Source organism: Schistocerca americana, chromosome 5 (genome assembly GCF_021461395.2).
Source record: "Schistocerca americana isolate TAMUIC-IGC-003095 chromosome 5, iqSchAmer2.1, whole genome shotgun sequence".
Lineage (NCBI taxonomy): Eukaryota > Metazoa > Arthropoda > Insecta > Orthoptera > Acrididae > Schistocerca > Schistocerca americana.
The window spans coordinates 602,342,604-602,368,538 of NC_060123.1; positions in this window are offsets into that span (position 1 = coordinate 602,342,604).

Here is a 25,935-nt window from a genome sequence, read left to right on the forward strand (position 1 = left end):
GACTGTAATAGAAGGGAGATCCGATAGAGGTACTCAAGGTACCCTCCGCCACACACCGTCAGGTGGCTTGCGGAGTATGGATGTAAATGTAGATGTATATGTAGAACTATGAAGATGTAGATGTAGAAATAGATTCGCGATAGCATGAACATCAAAGCCTGTTTCTACGTTTATGATCAAAGAAGATACACAGGAAGAATTGTTCGTTGCTACTGCAGAACTAACAACAGTTTTTAAAGCTGTCAAACATCATCAGTCGTTCAGTTCTCTTGAATGTACCGTAAAACTGAATGCCGCAATGTATCCTGAGTCCACAGTCGCCCCAAATCGGGCTCCAGGCAGGACCACAGCCTCAGCGATTGTTAAAAATATTCTCGCACCACACTCCGTGTCCGAATGCACAAAACAATTGCAAGAAATTTCATTCTGCGGCATAGGCACCGACGCAACGAACCACAACACTAAAAAGATGTTCAATATTTTACTCAAAACTGACAGTAGCTAACAGAAGCTGTTCAAATTTGATTCACTGAATAACGAAACATCGGAGACAATTGCAAAGTTTTGTCTAGACATTTTAAGATAGCTACAAATTCCACTGGATAATTAGTCGCTTTTTGTGGAGACAGTACCACATTCGGAGGGCTTCATCGACACTCCCGGTGGAATGTGTTTCACCAAATTAAAGAAGAACTAGGAAACAATGTAGAAGAAATTGGACGCCCTGCCCACATTCTCCACAATACGATATCATTCACTGCTGGAGCCTTAACTGTCGAAATTAAAATAATTGTCATGAAAATATTTGTCATTTTTCAATATACACGGTAAGGACAGAAAAGTTGAAAAAGTTCTGCTTATACGTTAATATCAGCCGTCTGACTCTTATATGTCACTCGAAACCCTGATGGCTTTCGTTCATGCCTGCAGTTGAGAGAATTCTTAAGCTTTAGATGCCATTACGTTTTTTGACGCCGAAGGCAGGCCATCTAAAATCAGAGTTTTTCAATAGTCCGATCAGCGAAATTTACTTCATGTTTCTGCAATCAAACTTGCCTCTGAAATAAATGTAAAAAGCGTCGAGAAGAATAAAGTCTCGATAATTGAAATAATATATATATATATATATATATATATATATATATATATATATATATATATAATCGTCATTCAGAGATGTCTGAATGAAAGAAAGACGGTTAGTTTTACTGACGTGCAAAACACGATGAATCTGAACAACTCAAAGAATGAGAACCCTAACCAAGAAATAATTAATCTGACTTCGAAATAAGACACAATGGCTTTCTATACCATTGCATTTCATTACATAGAGAAATGATCTTCTAATAAATATCAAGAATGTGATTGGATGAAGCTATCTGAAACCTCAGACTGGGTGGTGATTCAGAACACTGACTAGAAATGGTCTTAAGATTTCAGGCGACAATTGTTTTCGTATATATATAGATTTTTAGAAACTAAGCTTGGCTCTGAAGAATGGAAGTCTAACCACTCCGTGGAGGAAACATGGATTTACTGTCTTAAGGAAAACGAAAAACCTGAACTCAAATACCAGCTGCTAAAATTATGCGAGTCTTTGTTTTCTATTGCCGCACGCAACGCCTCTGTGGAAAGTGTCTTTTGGCTGATGCCCCAGTGGGCTGATGAAAGAAATCGACTGCTTCCAGGGACTGTAGAATCAGTCTTACAGTGCCATTTAGCTACAAGCTGACTTGCGTGGAGTTTTGTAAGTACGTAAAAGGAAAAAAAAGGCTAGCTGAAAAAGGCGACATCTTCCGAAAAATATGGTGTACCAGCTACTATTGCCACAACAAGTTCCATGTAGTTGTGTTCTAATAATAAGTAATTATGCTACATAAATTTTTTACTTCATTTCTACATGCTCTTCTCAGAGTGTTCCGACGAGATCCCAGCTAGATATGGCAGCCCTATTCCCACAGACTTCGTTGAGAGACTAAATTTTTCTCGATATGGAATGAAGCAGTCTTTCACAACATAGGTTCGATTTCCTGGTGCCACTCATGAACTATATTTCCCATCATCTCAATTTTAGATGCACAGCGATACTGGCGTAGGTTTGCTGAAGTTACTAACCAGATACGCTCAATAGAGTTCATATTGGGACAGTTTTCTGGCCACAACAGTCTCTTGAAAGATTATCAATCAGCCATTTACGTACAACCCTTCATTGGTGGCAACTGGCATTGTCATCCTGAAAAACTTATGTTCCATGCTTTGCGCCACTGAAATGGTCCCCTACTGTGTTCACTACTTCATTTTCAATGATTTTACAGTACGCCATACACTGTCTGTACCTGTATGTCTTTACCCTCCCAACCCCTTTGGAACAAAATGTATGTACACCATAGGACTTCAAAGATATTATTGTTTTGAATAACACTCTCAATGTTCATTTCCTCTGCTGTCTCCAGTTTCCAGCCAGCATCACTATAACATGAACATCTCTTCGTCAGAGGAAATTACCCCGTTGCAGCAACGAGCGACGTGGAGCAGTGGTTAGCACACTGGACTCACATTCGGGAGGATGACAGTTCAAACCCGTGTCCAGCCATCCTAATTTAGGTTTTCCGTGATTCCCTAAATCGCAGGCAAATGCCGGGATGGTCCGTTTAAAAGGGCGCGGCCGACTTCTTTCCCCATCCTTCCCTAATCCGATGGGACCAACGACCTCACTGTTTGGTCCCCTGGTCCCCTCCCTCCTCTTCCAAACCAGCGTCTTACATGTGTTTAGCAGTTAGGATAAGTTTGTTCTTGGGAGTCTTCTTTTTGACATTCATTTGTCTAAGCAGTGTTTGACGTGAAATATTCTTCTTACTATCACATTCAATTTTGGCAGCAATGTGATGTGAAATCATTTCCCATTTTCTCCTTGCTAGCATTTCTATCGATCTGCATAGTCGGGGACTTGCGTCCTTATTACGACCACATTCTGTGTCGCAAGCTTGATATTCCAGTATCTTCAGCTTTTTTATCCGAAGGTGGTGGCGCTCTAAATAAAGACGTAAGTGGTTGCATGGATTACATGCCTATGCCGTTATCCCACTGAAAAGGAACAAGCCACTGAATTTTAAACAAACTGAGTGGTTTATTTGTTGCCCTTAACAAAGTTTGTTAATTATTATCAACATATGTAAAGTTTATTAATAATTATCAACAGATACTATATGTATTTCTTCATATTTGAAATCAGCAAAATTTAAATAATGAGACAAAAATTTAACGAAAACAACATCTTCAGCTTTAATAGAGTTTAATAAACACACATTCTGATAAAACTAATCTAATCACAGTTTTCTGAATAAGACATACAGATGATCTGGGAGTGATGCGGCAAATGAATTTATTACATGCATTACAACCCTACTGAGAACTTATATTTCGTGTTTTTTCTGCAGGCGTAGCAGCGATGACCAGAATTGTTCTGTCTCATTCCCGAGGTTGATGGCTTACTTTCCACCAGAATGATGTCTGAATGCTTTTCCCGTACATCATCTTCATCGCTTGAGCTCTAGTCGGAAATATCTACCTCGTTCTTAGTCTCGTCCAGCCATGCTAGAATTCAAGCTTCTTGTCTCTGATCGATAATGTAGCTAAAATTTAATGAAATTATATGATTACTTCACACGTTTATGCATAGTAAAACAACAATTGTCTAATATAATAAACGTATTCTAACAATCAAAGCGGAAAAAAGCACTAAGAAAAAAACCGCGTTTCAAACATGCTTACGAAACTGGTCGCGCGGATTGCTTTGGTAACTCGCCGACTTTGCGTAACTCCTTTGACAAAACCACACGCACAAAACTAAGAGGCTCCGGCAATGATCTATCGTAAAGTAGGCAGAGGCTCCGCTTGGCCGTGCGGTCTAACGTACGGGCGGGAAGGAGCGCCTGGTCGCCGGTACGAATCCGCCCGGCGGATTTGTGTCGAGGTCCGGTGAGCCGGCCAGTCTGTGGATGGTTTTTAGGCGGTTTTCCATCTGCCTCGGCGAATGCGGGCTGGTTCCACTTACTCCGCCTCAGGTACACTATGTCGACGATTGCTGCGCAAACAAGTTCTCCACGTACGCGTACACCACAATTACTCTATCACGAAAACGTAGTGGTTACACTCGTCTGGTGTGAGACGTTCCCTGCGGGGTCCACCGGGGGCCGAACCGTACAGTAACCCTGGGTTCGGTGTGGGGCGGCGGAGGGGTGAAGCCGGCCGAAGTGGCCGCGCGGATCTGGCGCTGCAGTCGGGAACTGCGAGACCGCTACGGTAGCAGGTTCGAATCCTGCCTCGGGCATGGATGTGTGTGATGTCCTTAGGTTAGTTAGGTTTAACTAGTTCTAAGTTCTAGGGGACTAATGACCTCAGCAGTTGAGTCCCAAAGTGCTCAGAGCCATTTGAACCATTTGGAGGGGTGAAGTGGACTGCGGTAGTCGTCGTGGGGTTGTGGACCACTGCGGTTGCGGCTGGGACTGAGCCTCTCCGTCGTTTCTAGGCACCCGGTTAATATAACATAACACAGATGCTCGCAGCATTGACTCTAAACGATTTCCAGATTTTTTTGAATTTCACAATTAGATTACCTACGTAATCTATGTGACCATTGCAGGGATAAAGTATTTCCCACTGTATTGTGCTAAATGAACAGCTTCCTTGCACTTTCCCTGTTTGGATCTCCTGCATTTTATAGAGTTAAAATCGTCCTATTTCCTTGGTGACATATTCTCATTTCTTCCCATAACCTAAAACGAAAATGTTAGATTACATATGGTTCAAATGGCTCTAAGCACTATGGGTATCAACATCTGAGGTCATCAGTCCCCTAGGCTTAGAACTACTTAAATCTAACTAACGTAAGGACATCACACACATCCGTGCCCGAGGCAGGATACGAACCTGCGACCGTAGCACAGCGCGGTTCCGGACTGGAGCGCCTAGGTTACATATTCTACACAGACATTTAATGAATATTTAAAAGCTTAGCAATATAATAACAATGCTGTTTAACAGCAATCAGCATAAAAAATTCCAAATCGAAACTGTGACGTGTTTTCACTCTGGACCAAAGAAAACAGATGTTTTCAGACTTCACCAACTGTTACCAGGCAGAATATGTTACAAGGAGAACTGTTACACAAGGTCGCGACCACAAGACAAACCATTAGTGTCACAAACAAATGTATCTCAATCAGCTAATAAAACTAAATTAACACAACGACTACGGTGATGAAGGGGACAAAGTAAAGAAAGGTTGATAAAGCTATGATCATTCCTAAGGAATCAAAAAATCGGAAAACAACGCTCACAAATTCCTCTAGAATAAACCGAAAGAAAATATACAAAAAAAAAAAAATACTGGAATCAAATACTTCGCTTAACCTATATAGATCAGACAAAGACAGCGATACCAGACGCCAGCAACCCCTTCCCTTCCCCCTTAGACACACACACACACACACACACACACACACACACACACACAAAGAAGCAATGTAAGATAATCGAAAAATGACACAGGCGAATTTCTCTAGAATAAACTGAACAAAAAAATGAAAACCACGCAAATTGAAATCGAATTTTCCGCTTGACTTATGTAGCTAGATCGAAGATTATCATGTTGTTGTTGTTGTTGTTGTCTTCAGCCCAGAGACTGTTTTGATGCAGCTCTCCATGCTACTCTACCTCGTGCAAGCTTCTTCATCTCCATGTAACCACTGCAACCTACATCCTTCTGAATGGTCTCCCTCTACGATTTTTACCCTCCACGCTGCCCTCCAATACTAAATTGGTGATCCCTTGATGCCTCAGAACATGTCCCACCAACCGATCCCTTCTTCTAGTCAAGTTGTGCCACAAATTCCTCTTCTCCCCAATTCTGTTTAGTACCTCCTTATTAGTTATGTGATCTACCCATCTAATCTTCAGCATTCTTCTGTAGCACCACATTTCCAAAGCTTCTATTGTCTTCTTGTCTAAACTATTTATCGTCCATTATTTCGCTTCCATACATGGCTACACTCCAAACAAATACTTCCAGAAACGACTTCCTCGCGCTTAAATCTATACTCGATGTTAACAAATTTCTGTTCTTCAGAAATGTTTTTCTTGCCGTAGCCAGTCTACATTTTATATCCTCTCTATTTCGACCATCATCAGTTATTTTGCTCCCCAAATAGCAAGTGTCTCATTTCCTTATCCGATTTCCTCAGCTTCACCCGATTTTATTCGACTACATTCCATTATCCTCGTTTTGATTTTGTTGATGTTCATCTTATATCCTCCTTTCAAGACACAGTCCATTCCGTTCAACTGCTCTTCCTGATCCTTTGCTGTCTCTGACAGAATTACAATTACATCGGCGAACTTCAAAGTTTTCATTTCCTCTCCATGGATTTTAATTCTACTCCGAATTTTTCTTTTTATTTTCTTTCCTGCTTGCTCAATATACAGATTGAATAACATTGGGGAGAGGCTACAACCCTGTCTCACTCCCTTCCCAACCGCTGCTTCCCTTTCATGTCCCTCGACTCTTATAACTCCCATCTGGTTTCTGTACAAATATTAAATAGCCTTTCGCTCCCTGTATTTTACTCCTGCCACTTTCAGAATTTGTAAGAAAGTATTCCAATCAACATTGTCAAAAGCTTTCTCTAAATCTACAAATGCTAGAAACGTATGTTCGCCTTGCGTTATGTATCTTAGAAGATAATTCATAGGGTCAGAAATGCCTCACGTGTTCCCCGAGGTCTACAAGTTTTTCCATTCATCTGTAAAGAATTCGTGTTGGTATTTAGCACCCGTGACTTATTAAACTGATAGGTCGGTAATTTTCACACCTGTCAACACCTGCTTTTTTTGGAATTGGAATTATTATATTCTTCTTGAAATCTGAGGGTATTTCACCTGCCTCATACATATTGCTCACCAGATGGTAGAGTTTTGTCACCTCTCCCGAGGCTATCAGTAGTTCTAATGGAATGTTGTCTACTCCTGGGGCCTTGTTTCGACTCAGGTCTTTCAGTGCTCTGTCAAACTCTTCACGCAGTATCATATTTCCCATTTCATTTTCATCTACGACTTCTTCCATTTCCATAATATTGTCCTCAAGTACAGCGCCCTTGTATAGACCCTCTATATACTCCTTCCACCTCTCTGATATCCCTTCTTTGCTTAGAACGGTTTTCCATCTGAGCTCTTGATATTCATACAAGTGGTTTTCTTTTCTCCAAAGGTCTCTTTAATTTTCCTGCAGGCAGTATCTATCTTACCCCTAGTGATATATGCCTCTACATCCTTACATTTGTCCTCTAGCCATCCCTGCTTAGCCATTTTGCTCTTCTGTCGATCTCATTTTTGACTCTTGTATTCCTTTTTGCCAGCTTCATTTGCTGTATTTTTATATTTTCTCCAAAATTAAATTCAATGTCTCATGTGTTACCCAAGGATTACTACTAGCACTCGTCTTTTTATCTACTTGATCTTCCGTTGCCTTCAGCATTTCATCTCTCAAAGCTACCCAGTCGTATTCTACGGTATTTCTTTCCCCCGTTCTTGTCAATCGTTCCCTGATGCTCTCTCTGAAACTCTCTACAACCTCTGGTTCTATCAGTTTATCCAGGTCCCATCTCCTTAAATTCTCACCTTTCTGCAGTTTTAATCTGCAGTTCATAAACAATAGATTGGGGTCACAGTCCAATCTGTCCCTGCAAATGTCTTACAATTTAAAATCTGGTACCTAAATCTCTGTTTTACCATTATATACTTATTTTGAAACGTTCCAGTGTCTCCAAAAATGGCTCTGAGCACTATAGGACTTAACATCTACCGAGCGAGGTGGCGTAGTGGTTAGACACTGGACTCGCATTCGGGAGGACGACGGTTCAATCCCGCGTCCGGCCATCCTGATTTAGGTTTTCCGTGATTTCCCTAAATCGCTCCAGGCAAATGCCGGGATGGTTCCTTTGAAAGGGCACGGCTGACTTCCTTCCCAAATCCCATGAGACCGATGACCTCGCTGTCTGGTCTCCTTCGTCAAACAACCAACCAACCAACCAACTTAACATCTGAGGTCATCAGTCGCCTAGAACTGAGAAGTACTTAAACCTAACCAACCTAAGGACATCACACACATCCATGCCCGACGCAGGATTCGAACCTGCGACCGTAGCGGTCGCGCGGTTCCAGACAGAAGCGCCTAGAACCGCTCGGTTACACCGGCCGGCCAGTGTCTCCAGATCTCTTCCACGTATACAACCTTCTTTCATGATTAAGTTACTTTCTGTGCAAAATTCTGCCAGGCGGCTTCCTCTTTCATTCCTCACCCCCATTCCATGTTCACTTACTAATTTTCTTTCTCTTCCTTTTCCTACTATCGAATTCCAGTGCCCCAAGACTATTAAATTTTCGTCTGCCTTCACTATCTGAATAATTTATTTTATCTCATCATACATTTCTTCAATCTCTTCATCATCTGCGGAGCTAGTTAGCATATAAACTCGTACTATTGTCGTAAGCGTGGACTTCGTGTCTATCTTGGCTACAATAATGCGTTCAGTATGCTGTCCGTAGTAGCTTACCCGCGCTCTTATTTTTTATTCATATTAAACCTACTACTGCATTATCCCCGTTTGATTTTGTATTTATAACCCTTTCTTCACCTGACCAGAACTTCACTGATTTCCACTATATCGACATTTAATCTATCCGTTTCCCTTTTTAAATTTTCTAACCTACCTACCCGATTAAGGGATCTGACATTCCACGCTCCGATTCATAGAGCGCGTTTTGTTTCTCCTGGTAGACGTCCTCCTGTGTCGTCCCCGCCCGCAGATCCTAATGGGGGACTATTTCACCTCCGGAATATTTTACCCAAGACGACGCCATCATCATTTAACCACGCAGTGAAGCTGCATGCCCTCGGGAAAAATTACGGCTGTAGTTTCCCCCTGATTTCAGCCTTTCGCAATACCAGCTCAGCAAGGCCGTTTTGGTTAGTGTTACAAGGCCAGATCAGCCAATCATGCAGACTGTTGCCCCTGCAACTGCTGAAAAGATCGGACGTATTTGCATCCCTACTTGTTCGTCATCAACTGGCTCGTCAACAGCACTAACCATTCCTATCCAGTATCGTTACTGGCGACGAGAAATGTTGTTTTTTAATACTAATATAAGGTAAACAGAATGTCTGAGCCCAAACATAGCAGCATGCATTCACAAAAGATAATGTTATGCCACTGGTGGAGCAGCGACGGTACGGTGCACTCCAAATTGCTTCCTCGAGGTGTAACTGCTAACATTTATTTTCAACAACGGAGACGTCTTGCAGACGCGGTTCAAGAATCAGGAAGACTGCGGAAGTGATACCACCCCACGATAACGGCCGCCCGCATTCTGCTAAACTGACAGAAAACAGTACATAGGAGTCGGGTTGGGAGGTCATTTCGCACCCACCTTGTTCGCCTGATCTTGCACCCTCAGATTTTCGTCTTCTCCGTTCTCGATTGTACAGCCTTCGAGGAACTTCCTTTCTGGATGAAAATGATCTCCGAACATGGTTCGACTAGTTCTTCGCCTCAAAAACACGTGAGTTCTGCAGTCGTAGGATCCAGAAGTTATCCCAGCGTAGGCAGACCGTTGTAAATAAAGAACAAAATATCATTGATGTGTAAACTCTCTGTTTACGAGGGGCATTTGAAAAGTCCGTGCAAAGTCCGAGAGACGACACCAATGGCGCATATCGAGGTCATGTTCAGTTAGTAGCATCTTTGGAAAGAACGTACACCAAGTTTCAGCCATATTGTGTTTGTGTTTGTGTTTGGCATTCGTGTGAATCAAAGAAGTCGAGTGATTGTCGAAAAATGGACGACGAAGAATCTCGTGTGGTGATTAAACATTACTTTTGAAAGGCAAAATGCCTCAGTAGACTAACGAGAAGCTTGATAAACATTACGGTGACTCTGCATCTTCGATCTGAACAGCTTATAAGTGGTTTCAAAATTTTCGGAGTGGCCATATGGGCACAAGCGATGCTGAACGTTCTGGACGCCCTGTGGAGGATACGACTCCAGAAATCATTGATAAAATCCATGGTATGGTGGTGGATGACAGAAGAGTTAAGGTGTGTGAGATTGCTAGTGCTGTGGGCATCTCGAATGAACGGGTACATAATATTTTGCATAAACATTTGGACATGAGAAAGCTATCTGCAAGATGGGTTCTGCGATTGCTCACGCTTGACCAAAAACGGAATCGTGTGAAGTGTTGCAAGGATGGTTTGCAGCTGTTCAGGAAGATTCCGCAGGACTTTAAGCGTCGTTTCGTCATTGTGGATGAAACATGGATACATTACTATACTCCAAAGAACAATCTAAACAATGGGTTACCAAGGGAGAATCTGTACTAAAAAAGGCGAAGACCATTCCTTCGGCCGGAAAGGTTTTCGTGACTATATTTTGGGATTCGCGAGGGATAATCCTTATCGACTATCTAGAAAAGGGTAAAACTATTACAGGTGCATATCATTCATCGTTATTGGACCGTTTGAAAACCGATCTGCAAGAAAAACGCCGGCGATTGGATCGCAAAAAAGTCCTTTTCCATTACGACAATGCACCAGCACACACCTAAGCAGTTGTGGTCGCGAAATTAATGGAAACAGGATTCCAACTCGTTTAGCATCCCCCTTTTCTCCAGAATTGGCTCCCTCGGACTACTATTTGTCCGCCAATTTGAAGAAATGGCTAGCAGGACAAAGATTTTATTCAAACGAGGAGGTGATTGCAGCAACTAATAGCTATGAAAGTTCCTGGTAGATAAAAACTGTGTGCCCGACCGAGACTCGAACTCGGGACCTTTGCCTTTCGCTGGCAAGTGCTCTACCATCCGAGCAACAGAAGCACGACTCACGCCCGGTCCTCACAGCGTTACTTCTGCCGGTATCTCGTCTCCTACCTTCCAAACTTTACAGAAGCTCTCCTGCGAACCTTGCAGAACTAGCACTCCTGAAAGAAAGGATACTGCGGAGACATGGCTTAGCCACAGCCTGGGAGGTGTTTCCAGAATGAGACTTTCACTTTGCAGCGGAGTGTGCGCTGATATGAAACTTCCTGATAGATTAAAACTGTGTGCCCGACCGAGACTCGAACTCGGAACCTTTGCCTTTCGTGGGCTTCTGTAAAGTTTGGAAGGTAGGAGACGAGATACTGGCAGAAGTAAAGCTGTGAGGACCGGGCGTGAGTCGTGGTTCGGTAGCTCAGATGGTAGAGCACATGCCCGCGAAAGGCAAAGGTCCTGAGTTCGACTCTCGATAGGGCACACAGTTTTAATCTGCCAGGAAGTTTCATACCAGCGGACACTCCGCTGCAGAGTGAAAATCTCATTCTGGGAACTTATAGCTATTTTGCACACTCAGAGAATTCCTGTTATTCGGAAGGAATTAACAGATTAGAACAGCGTTGGACGAAGTGTATAAGTCTAAAGGGAGACTAGTTGAAAAATAAAAGGTTTAACCCAAACACGTAAGTAGTTTTTATTTTTGCACGAACTTTTCAAACGCCCCTCCTATGTACCTCTCGTGTTTATTAAATTTATGAAAAAAAACACTACAAATTTGTGCACCACCTAACGGATGACAATGAATTTAGCTCAAATGAGTGCAAACGAAATGTTTTACTTGCACGTCTCCAATGCCCAGCATCACACGCCCAGATAAACGTGCAGCAGTCCTAGCTAGCGTAGAATAAATGTCTCATCGGTTTGCATTTAATACATATTATTGTAGATTAAGAATTCAGTCAGGTAAATGACCAGCAGAGAAGCTGTATCTTATTTTTAAAGTTTTCGAGGGTTTCCACGTCGTAGCGAGTACGGTCGTCGGAAAGTACAGGTAACCAGCAGACCGACCACCGACTGTTTACAGGTACGGTATCCACGTAATCGGACAGTGACTTGCGCAAGGAACGTTCTTAGTTAGTTTAAGGTCACGGCGATGACGGGGTCATAGGCTCACAATTCGCACGCTCAAAAGGCACATCATTCATAATTGACTGTGAACTCAGAAATTAAGTATTTGCATTCCCATGTTCATACGAGCTTATTTTCATATGAGGTGTCCTGTCCCTGAATGTAGCGCAGTATTTTCGATACGAGTTTCATACAGCCATCGTTTCGTATGTTTACTCCAACGCTACAGTTTACTTTTATTTTACTAAGTTGCTTTAGCTTATATCGTAATGTCGAAGTCTTATTTCCTCCCTAGAGAAATATATCCATATCTGGCATTCCACTGTCACATTCCTGCCAGCTGAATCCCGATCTTGTCTCTTCCCGTTTCTTCCCACACTGGCTTTCATACGCAAAAAGTGGAATGGTAATGGTGATGAAAAATTTTATTCTGTAACAAATATGTATGAAAAGGCCGGGCGCCGAAATGTGGTTTGACGGGGTCTCGGTCATTGGTTCCCATCTGAGCCGGAAACATGGAGTAAAAAGTTTTTGGTGTAGCCCGGAGCAGCGGCCATTTGCATAGCCATTCGCACATATGTCTTACTCTAGCTACGTTATAGTATATTAACCAAGGTTTGAACGACGAACCGAAGCTAGCGCCCAGGCAAATGCGAAATATTTTATTTCGGATAAAATTAATGCTTAGTTAATGGTACTATTTTTGTGTGCACCGTTCGGATTTTAAGCGCAAAAAAAATGACCCTCGTCCGGATTTTACGTGCAAAAACATTCACCCTTAAATAACTGCGGACTGTAGCGAGACTGATGGTTCACATTTGGTCCACCGCTGTATCGGGCCTTGGTCTAACATAAGTTTTCAAAATTCTTGCTTCGTTTGGGTTTTACATAAAAAAATACGTTTGTCTGGGAGGTTTTAGATGCGAGACACGTCTATACTTCACGCTTGTACGAAGGTACATAAATTGATAAAATCTTTATCCTCTGTGCAACTACGATGTTTTAAAATCGAGCTAAGTGTAGTACGTAAAATTCGTTTTTTCGAGTATTGAATGAACGGAAACGTCTTTAAAGTAAAACAGATAAACAAAAAATGCGTTCTTATTATAAAATTGAAAACTTGCTTACAAAAAATTGCTTCATTCGGATTTTACGTGCATAAACACGTTCGTCTATTACGCTTTTGACGGATGAGGAATGCAATGTACGTTCTAACGGCAAAAGATGTTTTTATGTAATATAATTACAATTTAACAAGTTACAGAATTTTACTTTACTGGTACCGTGGAACCTTGCGTCGATGAAGTTCATCTTATGCTCCTCCTCTTCCAACCCAAAGTCCTGGAATGGTATCATTCAGGTAACGACAGACGTCCTTAGAGAATTTGTGTTGTGGACATACAGATTACTGCCTCGCACGTACGTCTCGAGAAGTTACTGCAGTGAGAAAATTAGAGGCTAATACGAAGGTTTCCACTGAGATGCAATCAGCAGCAGAAGTTGTGTCTTTTGTTTTCTCTATCAGTAAAATAAGAGACTTTTTTCGTGAGTTTTGTGTACCTACGAATATGTGGACTAACATCTTAAGAGGCAGACTATATTAATGTCTAATATGCATATTTAGTAAGCCACTGTATGGTGCGTGGAGGAGGGCATCCTGTACCACAAATAGTCATTTCGTTTCCTAATCCAGTCACAAATAGAATGAGCGAAGAAAGATTATCTATATGCCTCCATATGAGCGATAATTTCTCATATCGTATCTTCGTGGTCCTTACGCGAAATGTATGTTGGCGGCACTAGAATTCTTTTACAGTCAGGTTCTCTAAATTTTCTGAATAATGTTCCTTTGAAAGGGTACAGTACCGCCCGACATTGAAAATAGGTACAACATTCTTCGTTATTCTTGCCAGAACAACATATTTTTTATAATAATAACTCAATTTCACTTAATACACCGAAGCCGGATACCAGTGTAAGAAAGAATGACAATTTATTTATTTAATTGATCACATGTGCACTCCCACAAAATAAATCCCTACATCCAATTTGGTGAAATCTGTGAAATGAATGAATGAATGTATGGTCGTCTGCTACCCGCAGATAGTGAATGTGCAATATATGATCATCTTTGAGACGGTCCTTTGGTCACCTTTGGTGGAACCAAAGAGATGAAATTTACCTGAGCTTTGAGCGCCTGAAATGTGGCTGACCAATACGGTAGCAAGATGCTCCCCCACTTCGGCAGAGGTGCGAGATGACCTGAAGAACGGCCATGTTTCAGCACTCTGGCGCTGGATCTTGTATGGTAAGACCTGTCTTAGGTGTGCTCCGTAAAGACAAAAGAGTGGAGAAAATGGTATGCATGTGAAATACTTAAGAATAGTTTGGAATAATTATTTCTCTATTTCAGGAACTTTTGGGGGGGAGAATTAAATGACAGGCAGGAAATATTAAGGGGATCGTAGTAATCTTCGGAAGTGACCAACGGTCACAGTGAAACCACGTGTAGCAATAAGTTGAAATACTTATGAGTGCTAGTACTAAGTGCTAAAGTTAAGGTGAATTACTGGCGTGTGTACTATTAAGTTGGAAATATTTAAGAAATGGCGTGTGCAGGACTTGAAATTAGAGACGAGTACTTCCACGTGGTGAGTACTGTGTGAGTCTCAATCTGTGTATGAGACAAAGGATAAAGAGAAGTACTCGTCCATGGAATCAGTTGAGGACTCGCGTGTGTGACGAATATGATCTTAATATTACTTTGCGTGTTATGTTTCCGTGTGAGGCTGGATTCAAACTTTAATACTCTGAGAGTGAAGCAAGGTGAGTCAGCCGTCTATCCAGCAACGCCACTTGGCTTGCATTGCACAGGAAGACGTGCATATATCCTCCAGAGTTCGTAGTAGGAAGGAAAAGTTACGAAGTGGGGCAGTGTCGTGTGAAACTGGGATGAATACTGATTGAAGTGGGAAAGCTGAAAGTGATGTGATTCTAACGTTGTGACTATTCTTTGTGTTGTATTGTATGTTGCCAGTGTGATGTATTTCATGTAATATAAGTATGTGTGGTTTGCATGGGAGAGTAGAAAGATAGGTTCAGAGGCAGTGGGTTATGCATGTTATTTTTTGTACCGCTCGGTCTGGAGTAAATTTTTGTGATCATAGGTGTGAGAGTCGATGTGTGAGATACAGCAAAAGATCCACCATCCTATCCAGAAAGTGCACTGTAGCGTTAGATAATTACGAGACCATAAGATAGAGAATCACTAATGTAAAGCCATGTCCACTGGGCGGAGTTTCTCATGTGTAATTATTGTATAAAAATGTAATAATAGAATAATAGAATTTATCAGAATAAAAAAAAATATAGTGAAAAAAAAAGATTGGTGGCCTTGTTCTTCGAATAGTGTGTAGTCATGATATCAAAGCTGTTGAGTAAGAAAGAAAATGTGGTATTGCTAGTGCATAGTGAACAATCAGAGTTGTGTAAATTACTAACAGTCAGATGTGCGTTATCCGTTTCCGTTGCGTAATGTTCAAACATGAAAATAATTTGTAGCTTAATTGTGGTTACTAGAGCTCATAATCAGTCATTGATGTTTTGCGATAAATATGAATAAACCCACTCGCGTGGCAGACCACTCATCTTGCAGGCCTGACTGCATGATGCCACAGTATGAGCAAGGCATGTGGGTGCCTCTCACCTTGAAAAGAACATCGCCTTGCATTCTGGGATTTCCATTTGGATTCTCGAAGCATCCGCCCACTAAATTGGCAGAAGCCAATAGAAACGCTTCTACAAGACCGTATTCTGAGGGAAACCCAGGTCTGCAGCCTCATACGTATTCAGGATGGGATGGTTAGGAGAAAGGTATTTTGCTATTGTTCCCTGGGTTAGCTCTTCTGGCATTATCTCGAAAACACATCTTAGAACATTTGAGAAGTATAGGACAGCTTTTGCGAATTTGGAATCATTAACAGCTCTCCGGCGTGGCGGCTTGTCGGCTGGGAGTGGTACAACCTTGACATGAGGGTGGAGGTTTGCAGCCCGGTGGTGGTGGTGGTGATGGTGGTGGCAGATGTTCACATGCGACATGGTGGCAGTGGTCGGGATGGGGACAGAGGTGTCACAGGGAAATGGTTCAAATGGCTCTGAGCACTATGGGACTTAACTTCTGAGGTCATCAGTCCCCTAGAACTTAGAACTACTTAAACCTAACTAAACTAAAGACACCACACACATCCATACCCGAGGCGGGATTCGAACCTGCGACCGTAGTGGTCGCGCGCTTCCAGACAGTAGCGCCGAGAAACGCTCGGCCACTTCGGCCGGCGGTGGAGAAGTGATTAATACATCCTACTGCCCCATAGACCGATAGGTTTCAGCAGGATTAGTTCAAGAGCAGTATATCAGAATTCCAAGTGACTTACTTCCACCAGCATGACAAGGCGACCAACTGACAGAACGTAATTAGCGTTGGATATCTTCAGCAATATGACATTGGCTAACACAAAGTTTCGTATTAGAGGAAGTCACTACCGAGACAGTGGGAAAAGGTTCAGACACATCACAGATGCAACTATAACGGTTACCTGGCGACTGTAATCTGACTGCAGCGAAAAAATCACTCACCACGCAAAGGAAATTTCATGATCAATTTAATTAATTAGTCAATCAATTTGACGTGGTGCCGAGTGGGTGGAAGCAAGGGTGAGAGTGCCATGTATATACTGTGGAGTTGGAATTGGAGTGGTCATCAGGCGTTTTTTCGTCGTGGCGAGATCTTTTAACGTAGTTTCAATCTCCCACCTACACAGAGAGAGATGACCATCATAATAAAATAACCTATATTACCGAGTTTACAGAGTTATACGTAGTATTAACCTGATATTTACAACTCCTCTGTGCTGCTATTTGGCTACCTTAGGTGTCTTTGTAGATTATGAAGCGTTTGACTGCCTTTGGAGGATTCTAACGTCACGAAGCATCCATTGACAGAGGTAGAGTATAGTCTTAGCACGACGTCATGAGCCGAAAATGAGTTTATACTCTAGTACCGTGATGCAGGACATAACATATTAAGCCGATAGCAACAGCTTTTTTTTAATGAGATGAGAGAATACTTAGAGGAAACATATTCTATCCCATGCTGTTGTACAGGGTTTTCGCACTAAGAATCAATAGGTAACGATACTCTAGCGGCGTGAAAACGAGTGTATGTTATGATATCTTCTGTCTTCGAAAATATGGCGCATAAAAAAATGATAAATTTGAGATGTAAGGGCAACAACATTCCCGTTTCGGATTGGGTAAAGTAGATTTTTTTAAACAGGGGAGTGGAACTGCAGTTAGAACTCCACATCCAAGCCACGCCTGCTTGTCCTGCATTGTTCTTTGATAATGGCAGCCCGTGGCGAAGGTGGTCACAAGGACTCGGCGACCGTAAGTTTGCGCTTAGCTTGTTGCAGCCGAGCAAGTACAAAGAAAGGTCCCAGCCGGTCGGTTCTTTAGATACACAATATGCTCGGCAGATGGTGCTGGACTAGACTGGAAATGACTGGCCAGTTTTTTGATTTAAGATGGCATATTCAAGTAAGATAATGAGCACTACACTCGTAAAGTACTGTACAATGTATTTCCCACATCTTTGTTTGCTAGGATGCGACTTGTAACTGGCAAATACTCTAAAGAGCCAAAGAAACGGGTACACCTGCCTAATATGGTGGAGGGCCCCCACAAACACACAGACGTGTCGCAACGCGATGTGGCATCGACTGATGCTCGAAGTAGTGCTGGAGGGAACTGACACCATGAATCCTGCAGGACTGTCGATAAATCCGTAAGAGTACCACCGGGTGGAGATCTCTTCTGAACAGCACGTTGCAAGGTATCCCAGATATGCTCAATAATGTTCATGTCTGGGAAGTCTGACGGCCAGCGGAAGTGTTCAAACTCAGAAGAGTGTTCCTGGCGCTACTCTGTAGCAATTATGGACGTGTGGGGTGTCGCATTGTCCTGCTGGAATTGCCCAAGTCCAACTGAATACACAATGGAAGTGAATGAATGCAGATGGTAATACAGGATGCTTACGTACATGGTACCTGTCAGAGTTGTATCTAGACATATCACGGGTCCCATATTACTCCAACTGCACATGCCCCATACCATTACAGAACCTCCACAAGCTTGAACAGTCCCCTGTTGACATGCTGGGTCCATGGATTCATGAGGTTGTCTCCGTACCTGTACACGTCCATCTGCTCAATAAAATTTGAAACGAGACTCGTCCGACCAGGCAGCCTGTTTCCAGTCATCAACAGTCCAACGTCGGTGTCGACGAGCCCAGGCGAGGCGTAAAGCTTTGTGTCGTGCTGTCATCAAGGGTACACAAGTGAGCCTTTAGCTCCGAAAGCCCATATCGATGATGTTTCGTTGAATGGTTCGCACGCTGATACTGATACTTGTTGATGGCCCACCATTGAAATCTGAAGCAATATGCGGAAGGGTTGCACTTCTGTCACGTTGAACGATTCTCTTGTCATCGTTGGTCCCATTCTTGCTGGTTCTTCTTTTTCCGGCAGCAGCGATGTCGAAGATCTGATGTTTTACTGGATTCCTGAAATTCACCGTACACTCTTGAGATAATCGTACGGGGAAATCCCCCCTTCATCGCCATCTCGGAGATGCTGTGTCCCATCGCTCGTGCGTCGACTATAACACCACGTTCAAACTCACTTAAATCTTGATAACCTGCCATTGCAGCAGCAGTACCATAACAATTGCGGCAGACACTTGTTGTCTTACATAGGCTATGACGACCGCAGCGCCGTATTCTGCCTGTTTACATATCCCTGTATTTGAATACGCATTCCTATACCAGTTTCTTTGGACCTTCAGTGTGGGTGTAAGTGTGTTTCATTCCCCAGTGCTGTTGCTATATGACTTCTGGATCTAGGGAGCATGGATCTGTAGCAGCACTGGACAGTAGGTCACTGACCTAATATTATTACCTATCCTTCCCACATAGGGCTATTGGCTAGACTGGCTGGAACACCTATCTAGCGCTGGGCTAACAGCAAGAATATTCCCTCTACATCCAGCAGTTATTGATGAGACTGTCTAGAGCTACTCGCTAGCTCTCAGCAAATGGCCGCTACCCTTCTGCAACTCCCATACTTCACAACCAGAGAAAAAAATTTGAATTTTCCCACTGATTTTTTAATTTCCTGCCAATTTTTGAATTTCCTGCTAGTAGGAATTGCCTGTCTTGGATTGTTATGCCATGGTTAGACTACACCAGTATTCCAAAGATTACAAAATAAAGAGAGTACCCTACATCTTGCCACACCAGTGACATGTAAATTGAGTTTTTATAAATAATGAATATATTGTTATTGATTATTATTATTATGTTCTCTGCAATGCAACGTAATTAGCAGTTGAATGTACCACAAAAATTCTAATTTACCACTGTAACCTCCCCACCGTAATTTTAAAAGGAATGAAAATGACAATACTCAATACAAATGGGAGCCGAGTGTAACCTCCCCACAAAAATTTGAAAGAAAGAAACACGACAATATTTAATTATGAATGCTAATGGACATTGCGCTAATTGTAACCTCGCCCACAATGAGAGGTATTGAAAATGGCAACAAAAATGTGAAATTCGCAATCTGACTCAAATATAAATTCCTCATGAAAAATTAAAGTCCATTCAGTGATAAGAAAATTTAATTAAACCGAAATATCGGTCTTTGGCCCTGTGTAAAACAATCAGAATTAAAGTCTTACCTCGGAATAAATGGATGTCACATATCTGCTCTTGTTGTTGCGCACCGCTTGGAGGAACTGCATTGCAAATAATAATATTCTGTTTTTTTTTTTTTTTTTTTTTTTTTTTTTTTTTTTTTTTGATTCTAGTGAAATTTTCCTTCAAAAGAAGTGGAATGAAATGGGAAGTGCAACGAGATCTTTAGTTCAAAAAAATTAAACTTTTGAGAAAATGCTTTTGAAATAAAAAATTATTATTGGGAGACTTGTTGGAGAATAATTACAATAAATAAAATTTTTCATTATCTAATGATTATATTAATTAACAGTATACCTTATTCCTCATCTTGACCATTGTTGCCGACCGCCTACATCACACAACCGCACTGGGCTGCTACTACTGACCGACCGCTCTGCATGACGACTACAGACTGAGTACTGCTCTCAACTAGACAGAGCTACAGACTCGCAACGACTGAACTGACAGACTCGCAGCGACAGACTGACTGCTACTTTGCATAGCGACAACTAACTCGCAAAGACTACTACTGACTGAGAACCGCTCGCAACACTCGCGCGGTCAAGCGCATACTCTCTGGTCACAGATGCTACAATGCCTCGCCATCGCTGCTGCGTTACATACGTGTTTCATAACCCTCCACTCGGGGGGCAAAAATTTGGCAGCGATGGTGAGTCATTTGGACTTGCCAAGCGCGGCAAAATTTTTCTTTAATTAACAAAATCCTACAACTTACAGAATATTTAAATGTTGTGCACACGCACTAAGTACAAAATATATCAGACAAGGACAAAATGTGAATACTAAACATAGTAGCAAATCAGAAAAAAGTATATACAAACTTTTTGACAGATAAAGTGCACAGGCACTGAAAAAATTCTTTAGCATATGCAGAACAAATAAACAGACTGGCAAGAATAATTAGATGTAGTACATAAAGTAAATGTTGTGCACACGCACTAAGTACAAAATATATCAGACAAAGACAAAATGTGAGTACAAAACATAGTAGCAAATCAGAAAAGTATATACAAACTTTTTGACAGATAAAGTGCACAGGCACTGAAAAAATTCTTTAGCATATGCAGAACAAATAAACAGACTGGCAAGAATAATTAGATGTAGTACATAAAGTAAATGTTGTGCACACGCACTAAGTACAAAATATATCAGACAAAGACAAAATGTGAGTACAAAACATAGTAGCAAATCAGAAAAGTATATACAAATTATTTGACAGATAACAAAGTGCACAGGCACTGAAAAAATTCTTTAGCATATTCAGAACAAATAAACAGACTGGCAAAAAATATTATGTTTTTCACAACAAATAAACATAATGGCAAAAAAAAAAATTCATGTCCAAAGTGCACATGCACTGAAAAATGTCTTTAGTATTTTCACAACAAATAAACATAATGGCAAACATCATGTCGACCAGTGACATAAGTGTATTCACACTGGAGTTTAGCGAATCGAAAAATGTATAACCTATGAACATAAATGATGTTACCAAAAAAAATTTTTTTTTTTTTTTTTTATGTGACAAGAATCAGGATAGGAAAGGGAAGGATTGCATCATGGTTGTAGCACTTTAGATTGCACACAGCTGCTCTGAAAGTCCATATCTTTCCACAGTAGTACAACACCAAGTGACACAACTTGAAGTTCTTTTCCCATCAGAATTTATCAGTGTAGCCAAGACACTGAACTGTCGTAGTAATGTTCCATGTTTTCATTTTGGCAGTACATTAGGTACACCAAACAGTGGGACCATAATAATGTCTTCATCGCTCATGGTGGTGGACAGCATGTCGTGTCAACACCACACTCTTACAAGGCACACCAACGTAGAATTAGTGCAAAACCAAATATAGTGCTCCATGATCACTGGGATAAACAGGACAAATGGACATTGCAGTAATTCAGGGTAGTCAGCTTATGAGGTGAAGGACATCAAGTCACATAATATTGACAATTACAGTCTTCATTGATAGTTCGTGGCATTCATAGCCCAGTTATTGAACATTTCTGTACCAAGTATGTAGTATTACAGAAAAATGTTCATTAATTGTTTTACATAGAATCAGTAGCCTTCTTTTCCTGGTTACAAAATATTATGAAATAATCGCATTCTTTTCAGTTACAGAGTATAATTAAGAATCATTAACCTTCTCCTAATTACAGTTAATTAATCATTTGTCATTCCAATCTATTAAGAATCATTAGCCTTCTTCTAATTACAAAGCATTATTAAACAATCACATTTATTTCCAATTACAAATTATGAACATTGAAAACAAGAGTTAATTAATGGCATAATTAATAACAATTTCGTTGATTGACATTAATTATTGGCACTCAGTGGCCATCAAGTATTGAATAGAATAAAACATAGTTCATCATTCAGTATTATTCAGATCATTACACAGTCATTATTAAAAATCAGTTAATTACAGTCAAATCATTAGTAATCACAGGCATTACACTAAACAGTGGCAGTTATTAGCTAGTGACAAAGCATTATTTTGAATATAGTCTCATTAAGAGGTCATTACTCGAGTGACATGCTATTCAGAGTTGATCAGTATTATTCAGAATTATCATAAACTAGTGACATTATGTGGGACTGGTAATACATTTTTTTGGTAGCAATGCATTGCGTTGGGATCGATAATTAATTGCTGAGGCATAATACTTTTTGCTTTTGACCTATTGCTGCAAATGAGGATAGGTAACGTCATTCGTCATGAGTCAGCTGTAGCAAGATTATTTAACAAGGCAGTACATGTGATCACATTTATAAATGATAAACACAAATGGGTAAAAAATATAAAAATGCAAGTACTAGAACAGGTATAATAAATAACAGGTTTAGTAAGTGTCATGAAAAACTTCTCCTGGAAAAAATACAAAAACGGATTATTGACCTGAAAGAAGAAACGCACACTATGCTGAAAAGTAGTGAACTTCGAATTAACAAGTAGTGAAATGTGTATAAAATGTGTTCCATAGCTGTCCTTTCCAAAACTTTCCGTCATCCTACTATGCAATGTAACACCTGCTGTCAAAGCAAACTGCAACAAATACTTAAATAACTACGTGGCATAAAGAAAAAAAAACTTCATTATCCATATCATCATAACTTCACCATTATCATCACCTGTAAAGAAAAACTTCATTATTCATAATACCATTTCCTTCATCATTATTCATCAGTATTCACTATCATCTGCAAAAAATCACTTCATTACTCATTTCATAACTATTCCTTATCTCTAGCATATTTCATCACTAAAACTAAGATGTGTAGTTCAGTCTGACAGCCTGCATCAATCACCTTGTATTCTGAAAGAAAAAATTAGTTAAGACTGCTATTCTGTGATGAGTATAGTATAGTCTTGTTAATGCTTGTTAATACTGATCCCTTTACTCTTCCTCATAAAGTTATTGCATCTCCTTTCGTTTATTCCGTAGGTGAAATTCCCATTTATGTTAAATTTATTTCTTAGAATCATCATTCCTTTCTGAAATTGATGAACAAAGATTAATGTCTTGCATTTAAATCCTATACCCACTAAATAATGACTGGTTTATGGTGACACAATTAACCATACAGCATAACATGACAGAAAACGTAAGATGTCAAAAACATTGACAGTGTTCGGATGCGAAAAAATGTACACAGAATAATACAATGCAGTAGCAAAAAAAAATGTGAAACAGTCACGATGTTGAGATGTCATACGGCAAAAAAAAAATGTCAAAGTCGACTGGTGTGTGTTATATCTTAACTATTTCATAGTGCATACAAACAAAACTGGAGTACAGTCATATACACAAAAAAATGGAAAATGTGCACGGTCTGATGTGTAACGACAAGAAAAGCGACCTGCTAACCTTACCTTGCCGGGCACTTGCCAAGAAAAAAAATACGATAATCATCAATAAGTAGTCACATAAATATAATTGCAGAAATAGTCGTAAATGTGTAAATTCATCTGGAAAAATATGCACGGTCTGATGTGTGACGACAAGAAGAGCGACCTGCTAACCTTACCTTGCCGGGCACTTGCCAAGAAAAAAAATACGATAATCATCAATAAGTAGTCACATAAATATAATTGCAGAAATAGTCGTAAATGTGTAAATTCATCTGGAAAAATATGCACGGTCTGATGTGTGACGACAAGAAGAGCGACCTGCTAACCTTACCTTGCCGGGCACTTGCCAAAAAAAAAAAAATACGATAATCATCAATAATTAGTCAGGTGAATTAATTGCATTAGTAAATGGCATCATAGTGTGTTGAATCATACAGTGGTTTCACTCAATAAACGGTTTAATGTTTGAGATATGGTGATTGCCTTTCGATTTTCTGGTTCTCAAAGTTTCGACGTGTACAACATTGGGGTGAGGGATGCTGCGAATCCGATACGGACCTGCGTATAGAAGTTCAAATTTACTGCACTTACCTTTTAATTTGCTGGATAAATAGTGTGTACGTACTAATATCTTCTGTCCAACGTGAAAGTCGCGGCGTGTACAAACCTGTTTTTGTTGTCTTCTCCGGCGCTCTGCGGCACGTTTGATGTTGTTCAGCGCAATGTCAATTATTTCGTGGTGTCGTAGGCGACGATTTTTGGGGAATTCTATTAATTCTTTAATTTTGTTCGGTGGTTCAACGTTTTTCAGTATAACAGTCGGAGATAGCATAGTGGATTCATTTGGAATGGAATTAATTACATCTTGGAATGAGAGTATGTGTGTATCCCAATCAATATGTCTTTTGTGGCAGTATATTCTGCACAGCTTACCAATTTCCTTCATTAATCTTTCACAAGGGTTCGAAGAAGCGTGGTACTTGGATATATAGATCGGAGAAATGTTTCTAGCTCGTAACATGCGTGTCCATACACTACTACGAAATTGAGATCCATTATCAGAAATTACTTTCATTACATGCCCTACATGAAATAGAAAATGTTTTACAAATGCTTTCGAAACAGTTTTAGCAGTAGCTTTGCGTAACGGAGTGAAAGTAACAAATTTTGAAGTGAGCTCAACAGCGACAAAAATGTAGCAAAAACCTCTGTTAGTTCTCGGAATCGGACCAAAAATATCTACTGCGGCCATGTGTCTTAATTTCACAGGTATAATGGGATATAAAGGAGGAATATGTGAAGTGGTGTCTGATTTAGCTTTCTGGCAAATTTTACAAGACGCTAAAACTCGTCGTATACGTTTTTCCATGTTGGTAAAATAACAGTTCTGTCTCAGTATAAGAAAACATTTTCGTGCTCCGTAATGTGCGTAACTTAAATGAGTGTACCAAATTAGTTTGTTAACCAGTTCGTCAGGAATGCATAATAACCAAATGTTGCTGTCAGGATGAGAGCGGCGAAACAGAATGTCATTGCGTACAGTGTAGTGGTTCCTAATCGTAACATTTTTCCTATCTTGCCAAAGGTGTTTAATTTCTTTCCACACATTGTCCTTATTTTGTTCTTGTGCTATGTCCTGTAATGACGATGAAATAAAATTTTCAAATGCAACTTGCTGAATGTACATGACACTGAAATTTGTTTTGCAGAAGTTGGTTGCTACGTCTTGCTGATTGTTACTGAGAGAACGCGATAGTGCGTCTGCTATAACATTTTGCGTACCGGGAATGTGAACTATTGTAAAATTAAATTCCTGTAAATATAGTTTCCATCTGCTTAACCTGTCGTGAGTGAATTTAGCTGAAAGTAAAAATTGTATCGCTCTATGGTCTGTGTAGACGGTGGTATGTCTGCCGTAAAGAAAGTGCCTAAATCTCGTGAAAGCCCATACAACACATAATGTTTCAAGTTCTGTGACGGAATAATTTCGTTCAGCAGGTGACAAAATGCGACTTGCAAATGCGATGTTTTTAATTACTGTAGAACCATCTTCTTCTATTTCCTGGAAAATGTGTACGCCTAAAGCGGTGTTGGAACTGTCGGTAGCAATGGAAAAATTTCTAGTAAGATCTGGATGCGATAAAAGTGGAGCATTCAACAAAGCATGCTTCAAATAACATTCTCGTGAGCAAAATTCTGCTTGTCAAAAGTAATGTTTGCGTTACTGTAGTATGCAATCTGTGCTGTATCTGGTTAAATTCT